Source organism: Myotis brandtii, unplaced genomic scaffold, assembly GCF_000412655.1.
Source record: "Myotis brandtii unplaced genomic scaffold, ASM41265v1 scaffold191, whole genome shotgun sequence".
NCBI classification, from domain to species: Eukaryota; Metazoa; Chordata; class Mammalia; order Chiroptera; family Vespertilionidae; genus Myotis; species Myotis brandtii.
In genome coordinates, this window is record NW_005357115.1 from 1,595,166 (window position 1) to 1,605,961 (window position 10,796).

At 44.9% G+C, this 10,796-nt stretch overlaps 1 pseudogene; it reads right to left on the bottom strand.

Moving 5' to 3' along the window:
* Positions 1-716: 716 nt before the first annotated feature.
* Positions 717-1,384, bottom strand: LOC102252002 (annotated as a pseudogene).
* Between the last annotated feature and the right edge of the window lie 9,412 nt (positions 1,385-10,796).

The window sequence follows — 10,796 nt, forward strand, 5'->3', positions numbered from 1 at the left end:
TCAGTTCAACCACACATCCTTGTATTGTTTTTTCTTCCTTTTATTTCTCACTCCCCATATCCTCGTCTCCTATTTTCTGGGATTCCCAAATAAATGACTATGTGCAAACTTCTATCTCAGGCTCTACTTTGTGGAGAATCCAGGCTAGGATAGCATTCTAGTTCAAATTCTTGAAAGATAATCTAACCCCACTTGGCAGATAGATTTGGTTGTTTGGTTATGATTCCACTACTGGTCCAATCTCCCTTGAAGACTGTCCCTTCCAGAGGTGTAGTGGGACTTCTTCAAGCAGAAGGGGCAGATGGATTAACATGACCAGTCTGGAGCCTTTTCCACTAAATGAGTGACCTGCTGACCAGCGGCAGCACCTGGGAGCTTGTTAGAAATGGGGAATCTTGGGCCCCACTCAGACCTACTGAATATAAATCTGGTTTTTAACAAGATTCCCTTGGTGATTTGCCTGTACATTAAAGTTTAAAAAATGTACTCTAGAGGGAGTGATAATTATCCAGCTCAGGGATATTTTTGGAAGAGATAAGATGTTGAAGACAAAGGTCAATGGGAAGCACATACAGGGGAAGGGGAACACATACTATTATATGGTGGTTGGAAGAGCAAAAGAGGAAGTGAATCTATGTGAACACACTTTAAATCCATAATAGGAAAAACACTCTGGACCTAGGTTGTTTCTGTTTTTTGTTTTCCTGAACAGGTTTTATTACCTACGGAAGGGATGGGGCTCAGTCCTTCTTGCCTGCTGCCTTCCTCGTGACTGCAAGAACATTGCTCAGCTCCTTTCTTCCTCTTGGCACGGATGTGTGTCCCCACCCTTTTCTTGATGAATTTCAGGCCCTCTTGTTCGTAGAGACCTTGAGCAGCTTCATGGTGTGCCACTCATAGAGGGCAAAGCCACACACCTCTCAGATCATGTCCTGCATGAACTTGGTATGCTTACTGAGGTGCCCATGGTAACCACTGGGCCTCAGCTTGCTCACTTTCTTGGTCACCTTGTGGCCCTACTGAGGCCATGGCCATGGGGTAGCCCAGAGCCATAGCTGCTACTCCTCAATGGCTGTTGTGGTAGAAGGACCAACAGCTGTACTTATTATACCTTGCACCATAAACCTCAAGAAAATGTTCAAGTGGGAAGATAAAAAAAAACCCTAAATCACCAGAAAACAATGTCTACATGTCATTGTAGACACAAGAGCAGGTTCTTTTTGAGCAACTGTTAAGCATGGAATCCAAGGTTTGTGTTGGGGTGGAGTGTGTGTCCATGAGGAGGGCAGAACCAGTCTTGGCAACCCACCACTTTCCTCTAGATCAGTGGTTCTCAACCTTCCTAATGCCGTGACCCTTTAATACAGTTCCTCATGTTGTGGTGACCCCCAATTTCATTGTTACAAATTGAACATAATTAAAGCATAGTGATTAATCACAAAAACAATATGTAATTATATATGTGTTTTCCGATGGTCTTAGGCGGCCCCTGTGAAAGGGTCGTTCGACCCCAAAGGGGTCGCGACCCACAGGTTGAGAACCGCTGCTCTAGATACTGGGCTTCGCCATTTGCCTCCCAAACTTCTTACATTGTGCCCCTTCAGTTCACCAACCCCTCTTCCATGTAAAAACTCAGTTACAGGCATGGTGTACTGGTAAATGTTTTAACAATTGGCTATTCAGAAAAAATAAACAAACCTCAAATTTATAGCATTTGTCCTTTCTGTAATACACATACTCCCACCATGGCTGGTGGTAAGCTGCCTCGTGGCATTACTGAACACAGAGTTGGGAGGTGGTCTAAAGTGGCTCCAGCTAACCACTGGAAATCCGTGGGAGAAAGAGCAAGAAGGAAAGTAAAAGGTCAAAAGGTCACCAGAGAGTGAGAAGGAAAATTAAGTGGATGAAGACATGGAGTTAACTTTCATTGCTGTGATTCAGAAGCATAGCTACCTACTTCAAGGCCAAGGGTTGGCCTCATCTCCTTGGTTCTGTGCTGCAGATCTGGCCTTTGTGTCCCATCTATGTCTCAGCTTCAACTTTATTGAGAACTTTATGTTGTAGCTTCAAAAGAACCCGAAACTCAGCAGGAGAAAAGGTTGTAGGACAGCCAGAGGAACTCATGTTCTGTATTTACCGAAGCATCTTCCATAAACAGTGTCCAGGCTCTGGAATGCTCACACCCACTCTTCATGGACACGCCACACCCCACGCTCCCCTGCCTGAGTGTAGTCTAATGACTCCCACCCAGCTTCCCCAGGTGTACACACCCTGCTTCTCTGGCCAGAGTTCAAGCCCTCACTTGGTTTCCTTGGACACCATCCAAGAGCTACATACCTGTCTTTTCTGGGAGATTTCCAGCTGGCACAAAACTTCCTTCCCTTGGGGATAGTAGCAGATAATGCACACTGATAACTAATGCTGCAGGCACTGGCGGACAGCTTAGACCTGTCCCCTGCCCACAAGCACTGCCTTGGGAGCTCAATGTTGGTTTCTTAAAGGCATGAACCAGGGGCACCATCCCTTCTAGGCACCTCCCAAGCTGCAAAACCATTGCTTTCTGTTTGTTGCAGCTCTGGATCAGCTGAATCACCCCCTCTTCACCTTTATCGACAAATCACACTCCTGAATTTCCCATAATAGCTTTGTTTGCTCACCTTTTACTTTTTCTTAGAAAGCATCCAGTGCTAAGAATCCAGCTCACTACAGACAGCCCAAATGAATGCTTCTTAACCTGCCTGAAAAGTAATTTTTTTGGAACCTTATCTTTGGTGATTTTCAGGAAAGAAACATTCCCACTAGCAGGTTAAAAGTCTTCACTTTTGCAGTCCTAATATCTGCTTGGAATGTAACAGCTTGTTTAATTCTCTCCCCAGATGAATGGACTGTCATCTTTAGATTTATGATTTGCTTTTTATTTCTTCTAAAATAGAAACAGAAGTAGTGAAAGTTCCCTTATCTCTGTCTGTCGGAGCTGGGGCCCCTTGTCTGAGGATTCCTTCTTTTCCAGCCACCCAAAGAAGCCACTAGTTGGGTTTATTACTTTTAATTCTCATTCTCTCTCCAGGAGGTTTTCTCCTCTGAGCACATAAACACATCACCACCCTTTCTCACAAAGTCAAGGCCAGCTGACACAGATGAGGACAGTTTGCACTGACAGAAGCACCCCAGGTGGCTCAGCTAAGTCACCACAGCTTTTGTGTCTTCTTCCCAGATTGGCCAAGGGGTCAGTGTGTCCTTCCTGCCAGCTGGGGACCTTACTCTGCCCTTTGAGTGTTCCATCCAGAGTGAAGCCAGAGGTCTTCAGACTAAAAAAATGCCTTTAATTCAAGCCCAAGTTATGCAGGAAGAAATCCCAGCTTCTGTCAGGCCTTGATCAGAGAGGCCAACCAAGCTGGAGCATCCTTGACCTTTCTTCTTTCTCCCAGATGCCCAACGCACTTACGTCCAATTTTTCCTCTAACCCTCCACAGAGGGTTTCATTCTGTGAGGCCTCTGGTGAGTTGGGAAGGCTGCCAATCTGAACACAAAAATGGAAGTGCCTGAGGGGAGAGATACTTCCCAAATTTGTGGTTGTCACAGAGATGAACATCATCAAATGGCTCTGAAAGAAAAGATGAAAAGGCTTAACATTGTAAGCAGTTCTGAGATTAGACTGTCTAAGCCAGTGGTTGCCAACCAGTGGTCCACTGGTGGTCCTTGAGGTCTGAAAGGTTGGCGACCACTGGTCTAAGCAACTAGATTCAAGATGAGGCAGGAGCCATCGCAGAGAACACCCTGCAGTGGGATTGCTAGCGTTATGATCAGGGTTCCGGGGAACTATCAGAGAAGGCCAATGGGAGTGGGCACTAAAGGGTCCATGACTCAAACCCAGGAACAGGTAAGACCATAGCAACTAAAGTCATACAGAGGTGGCATGCTGTGTAATTGTAGCAACCCCTGGGGACAGGCATTGGGCCACAGGATCAGATTGGCTGACCCCTGCCAGTGAGCAGATGATCAGCTATTGAACTAAAATTTGGACTGTGAATACACCCAGAAGAATTCTTAGTACATGCACTCAAATATGTTAGCTCTCCCCATCTTTTATTAAAGCCCTTCTTTGGATGGAGGGCTAAACTAGATGTGGACAGAAAATGCATAAGATCAATTTAACCTGAGCATTGGACAGTGTAGGTACTCAGAAAATGGTTTATTGATTGAAATGTAATACTAGTAGGGCTCATCCCCTGTCATGAGGGTTACAGTCATGGTCTTCTAAGAGTGAGAGATAGTGACAAATGTTCAGAATGTCCCACAACTACAGATGGACTGTCCTCTGCTGGGATGGGGCTTTATCTGTTTATTTCAAAATGGTGAAATGTGAAGCGATAAGACATAGCACCAGGCATTAATATGTCTTGAAATCAAGGTAAGTGTGTCAGATGTGGGCATTAACATTTATCTTGAAATCAGGAAAGTAGCCTTTCCCTCATCCTCCTCTCTTCCAAAAATATCTTTCCAAGATATTCTCTATTGTTTTGCTCAGTGCAGTTAGGTCTTACTCAGTTTGCCTTATAAGGAATTACAGGGATTCAAGAGCTGTCGCCATAGGAAGTTTTTCCTACTGTTCTGCCTGAATTGCCTTCTGCTTAATTTTAGTTCATTATGCCCGTAAACTCAGGGAGGGCTTTATGGAGCAAAAGGCCCAATCATCGTGGGAACAATGAGTCATTCCAAGAACAGTGAACTGGGCTGGAAGGCAAAGGCCAACGAGGAGGGGTGGAAGCTGGGGGTGCGTGGGTTATTGAGAACAGCATCAAAGCAATCTCTCTTCTCTCTCCATTACTCCCACTAGGGGGTGCCCAGCATCCCAGAATAATCTCTGTTACTAGGAAGTTGAGGTTTGAGGGGACTGACTAATAGAAGGGTACGGGCTGACTCAGGTTTCCTACATCTGTGCCCTTTGAGAAGAGATCTGGGGGGCAGGAGGGGAGAAGGGGAGGGGCAGGAGGGGAGAAGGGGAGGGGAAGGGTTTCACTTTAGTTAGTACACAAATGCCTCTTAAGCTTTTGGGGATTCTCAAGCCATGAAAACCACTGGTCTTGAAGTCAGTGACTAGAATAATTGCAGACCAGAAAAGTCCTCCTGGACCCAGCAGAGGTGGCAGCATATTTTACCCCTAGGGGTCAAGAAGTCGTGGGAATAAGAAATGAGCAGGGCTGAGGGGTTGGAGGTCAGGGATGCAATAAAGAGCAAGAATGTGGGGAGATTCTGAAACAGAGTGGGTAACAGGTGTGCATAACAGCCAGGGAGATATAAGCTTATTTTGAGGGTCTCAAAACATCTAGGCCTTCAGAATGGCCACAGCAAAACTTTTGGTTATGAATAGTTTTGTGGAAAGAACATGGAACTTGTACCTTGACAGGCAAGAGTTCAAATTTCAGCTCAAGCATTCAGGAGCCATATGACGTTGGGAATTTAGGCAAGTTATTCAATCTCTTTGAATCTCAATTGTCTCATCTTCAAAAGGAGACTAACGAGACTAGGGTTATTTGAGAATTTAAAAAACAGTGCATGTAAAGCACTAAATAAATCTCTTCTTCCTTTCCTTTCCCCCTATTTGTAAATGACTGAAGGCAAAGAAAGGAGATGAATCTACTACAGTTGTCCTTGTATCCCAAGACCTCAGACACCAAGACAGACTGCAGTCCTGGGGCAAGAGGCTCCTCCTTGTGTCCAGGGATTTCTGCACTGCAGAGCTTCAGGGAAGGTGCAGGGTACGCTGGAGAAGCCCTGGCCCCTCTGACCCTTTGGGCCAACCCTCATACTTTGCAGGCCTTTGGACCGTACTTCAGAAACCAGCCCCCGACTAAACCTATAGAGGTCACCATCTGGTCCTGAGGCTTTCCGTGGTGGAGAATGAACTTGTTTTGCCCACAGAGGGCCAACGCCTAGAATTCAGGTGTGGTGCTATCCGGCATCACCAGTCAATCCATGCGAATGTGACAACGACTCACAATTCTCTGCAGCACAATTTTCCAAAGTATGGGCCATAGGCCCCTTGCACCAACATCTGCAGGGGAGCTTGATAAAAATGCAAATTCCTGGCCCTCTGACACACCTGTGCAATCAGACCCACCAAGTTTAAATGCAATGGCTTACAAAGTTACCAGCCCCGGATTACACTCCAACATGGAAACAGAATGCCGTAGGTTTCCAGAGCAGTCTTTAGTGGGGGAAAGTTGGGGCCCTTGAGCAGACTTCCTGGTGCTTCGGAAATCATACCCTGCAGGTGTTTCTGACCCTGTGTATTTATAGAGCCAACTCTGTTCCTAGGTACTTACTTCCCCTGGAACATCTTAAATGTTGTTGGAATCATCGCTGTGAATGTCACAGGAGACCATTTCTGTGGATACCCGATGAGACAGAGTGTTTTGGAAAGGTCAGTTTGATTCACTCTTGAGCACAGTAATAACCTGGCTTTCTGTCAAGGCGGTGGGGGACGGGGGAGTTTTGGTTCTTGTTTCTGGGGATGGGTAGCCCAGGATAAAAGCTGATCACCAGCTGCCACTTCCTTTGTATCAACTGGACACTTGCTGCCCGGTTAGCAGTGTTATAACAGGGTGGGGGGCAAAGATGACCCCTTCCTCCAAAGCTGTGAGCTCGGATCTAGAGAGAGGTGGGCTCTGGACTCAAACAGGTTCCACAGGCTTCCTCTAGACAACACGAGCTGCACAAGCTGGCTTTTCGGAAGGAACATGTGACTGAGGGTCACTCTCTAGAGAGACAAACCTTTCAGACTTAGACACACAATAGTGGCAGCAGCTTCCGCATTATTTTGACTGGCTCCTATAGCTCTTGGAATAAGAGGGTTCACTTTGGCTTCTGGGGGGTAGGGGTCTCTGCACTGTAGAACTACAGGGGTGTCCAAGACATACTGGGGGCTGCAGAGAGAATTTACAATAAAGACTCACATCAGCTTCAAAGTACCCCAAAAAATGAGCATACAAATGCTACAAAGATTGTTGTTGCTACCTTAATTCTTTTCTGTGGGAGATAAATATCGATAAAATAAAAACAAAGCAGGTCATTGTATAGCAAATGTCACTGTCTTAACTGGCCTGCTGGTTGACCCCTACAAGTCAAGGGTAGGGCCGTGTGGAGCTGGTTTCAACCTCCTTCCTTCAAGGGGGGCTGCGTCCCTACATGGGGAACTGTAGTAAAGAGCTCCCCTCCACAAAGCATCATGTGCACCCGTCCCAGTCTGTTCTTTCCCGTTTTGTTTTTTAGGGACAAGGGGATTCAGCCGACTCCACGGGAGGTGGCTCCCGTCCCTAATTTACTGTTCCATTCCTAAGGCTTCACCCTCCTGGGCTCAGTGTGAGCAGACAGGAGCACAGGAGGCTAAAACCACCATGGAGATTCAAGTTCACAGTCACAGAGCTGCCCCTCCACTGGGCCAGAGGCAAAGAAAAATCCCAGCCTCTTTCTTGTGCTCATCTGGTTTTATTGAGCCTGGAAAGGAAGTAAATTCCAAAGGCAGGAAATGACCCAGAGACCATAACAACATGTGAAAAGCCAAGCCGGTGCTTCCGTCACTTTGTTTCAAACTATTCTAATCTGTGTCCCGGGAAGCCTAACCCATTACCAGATGGAGATCTGTTTTCAGTCGCCTCTTGGCATCTGCCACTCCCGGCTGGTGACATTTGCACGTTTCAGAAGGCAGACCTGTGCCGACATCTTCAAACTTCCGGAGAGGTGCAGCCCCAGGAAAGTCCTTGGGTCTCTGGCTGACAGCACCAGCCATCTGACGGGCTTCGTCTGCAGCCGAACTGCTGCTGGCCTCCAGCCTAGAACACTAGCACACCGTGTCTGTTCTTGAAGATTTGCAGAATCTGAAATCAAAATGCCCCATGTTGCCAGAAAAGGCAGGCTCCCTCCCTAATCCCTTCTCACCAGGCTTTCCTAGCCCGATGAGTCAGGAAGGAAAGAAATGTGTCTGAAGATCTGGGGGTGGCCTGGTTTCTCTTCTTCTAAAAATGTCCTCCCATTTTCCAATGTGTGTAATGGTTAGGGATGCGGTTGTACTTTTTCTCTGATCCTTCCTCTATCAGCTCTCACTTGGAGAGACCCTTCATTTACCACTCATGAAATCAGCTCTGCAAAAGCACCAGGCCCTCTGATGAGGAATTAGTCACTCACTGTTGCAAAGAAGTTCTGACTTCACTTCTATCCCCAGGAGCAAGGCAAGAAAAAACTCCTACCTCTTCTCTCAGAAGGCACCATCATTCAGCTGCTTTGTTCTGGTCCCTGGGGGCCTGTATTTTCCTAGGCTTTTAATTTTTCCTGAACACCGAGCATTAGCCTTCCCATGAAGGCTGTGTGCCAGCTGGATTCTAAACACAGCCATCGAAGTGGCTTCTGGGATACCTGTTCCAAACAGGTACCCTGTTAAGAACTCCCCTCCCCCAGGTAATCAGAAAGTAGAAAGTAGCTATAGTTGAATGAATAATTCGCCTAACTCTTTCAACACTTTCAAATGTTAAACAGATTAAAGTATAAAGAATCCGATATATTTGTTGACATCTGGTTCACAGAAAAGCTTCAGCAAGAAAGAAGTGGGAAGTTCCACATCAAGCTGGGGAAATGGGAACAGCGGTGGAGGGCTGCCATCAGATCCCTGTCCCTGTGCGCAAAACCACTCTAGGCCACTGTCTACAATTATGTTCTGTTTGTTAGGAAAGAGGTTTTAAAAAGTATGTTCTGCCCAGCCATGGTGGCTCATTGGTTGAGTGTGGACCTATGAACCAGGAAGTCACGGTTTGATTCCCCCTTGGGGTACATGTGCCTGGGTTTTGGGCTCCATCCTCAATGTGGGGTGTGCAGGAGGCAGCCAATCAATGATTCTCTCTCATCATTGATGTTTCTATCTCTCTTTCCCTCTCCCTTCATCTCTCTGAAATCAATAAAAACATATTTTTAGGAAATGTTCTGATAAGCTTGGATTTCTCCATGGAAAGGGAATATAGTCTCCATTACAAGACAGCAGGTTGATATCAGAGGCAGGTTGTATCCACTGTGGGTAGCTGGCAGTAGATAGAAGATAAAAGAAGCTAAGAGATCTTCATAAAAAGGGAGGGGAGAGAGAGAGTGAGCGAGCCATTTTTGTTATTGCTGGGAAGAGACGGTCTTGTAGAAGATATAAGAGATGTATGTGTCTATCTCTCCCCTTTGCTCTGCCTATGGAAAATGAGCCAGGAAAAAGCTAGAAACAGGAGACAGAGGGAGGCCGTCTTCCCAACTGTTGACAGCAGCCAAACAGGATAAATGGTTCATATTTTGATGATCTTGACAACAGTAATAATGAAGAGAAGGTATTGACCCAGATGAAAGAAATAGGCTTTTAATTTCAAGCTATGCTTAAGCCCCAACGTGCCCCTATTGGAGCCACTTACATTATCCAAGGGACTTTTGACTACAATGACAGGAATTTAGGGTAAATGAAATCATACAATTTAATAGAAAAATCAGGATTAGATTAAGATGTGATTGAGAATGATTAAAAATTAGTGGGAAAGGTACAAAATTATACATATTTTTGTACTGCTCTCAGTCTTGATCTAATTGTTAGAAAATGAACATAGTTGAAAACGGTATTCTTATTTAAATATATAACAGAGTCACAGATTTTGTTATTCTCTCTGGAGGCACATATTTGGGATGACTGGCCATTGGGGGTCTTCCAGTCTTTGCTAACCTTCACCATAGACAAAGAACAGAGGAGGGAAGAACACAGCTTCTTGAGTGTTAATCACACAAATGAGGGATCAGAATCAAAAATAGAAAAAGAATAGAACTATGAGTCCTCAACTATGCTCCAAGTACCCAGGATACCATAGCAAACTCCTAGGGGCGCTGTGGCATATGTTAAATGTCAAGGAGTACATGGTAATACTTGACATCTGTTGGATGCCAGGTGAATGAACTACTAGGTCAAGATGATTCATAGTTTCAACATTAGATTGCTCTCCATTCCTTTCAAAGATGTCTTATCTTTGAGAAGTGGGTTTTCAGCTGTTATAAAATGCAAGTACCGACTGAAAATCAGTGTGGAGCAAGATGTGCAGGTGGTGGTGTCTTCACAGTTTCCAAGATTTGAGATGATGTTCAGCTTACACACCCTTTTATAAGCAACTGTGGTTAAGAATAAAATTAAAATATTTGTCTTTCAATTTATGTATATTGGGGTTTTTTCAAACAGCTAAGTTATTAGGACCTAACTGTTGCATACATATTTATGTTAGGTATTTCTTGTGGCCTAGGGGCTCTGTGAAAAAATTAGTGAGACATGAAGATGCTGTGAATTGAGAAAGTTTGGGAACCTCTGAATTAGAGCAATACAAACTGTATCAATGGGCAAAGGTAGATTTTAATGGCTTAGGCCAGTGATGGCGAACCTTTTGAGCTCGGCGTGTCAGCATTTTGAAAAACCCTAACTTAACTCTGGTGCCGGGTCACATATAGAAATTTTTTGATATTTGCAACCATAGTAAAACAAAGACTTATATTTTTGATATTTATTTTATATATTTAAATGCCATTTAACAAAGAAAAATCAACCAAAAAAATGAGTTCGCGTGTCGCCATCACTGGCTTAGGCTCATTGTTGAGATTAAAAAAGTGATTCTATCCTTTCCCCTTTTAGCCAGGCCACTGCTCCAGTATTTTACCCTGTTCCCACATGAAATGAGCATTCTCGGTCTGAATGTTTTTTTAATTAATGCAACTATTTTATTTATTTATTTATTTATTTA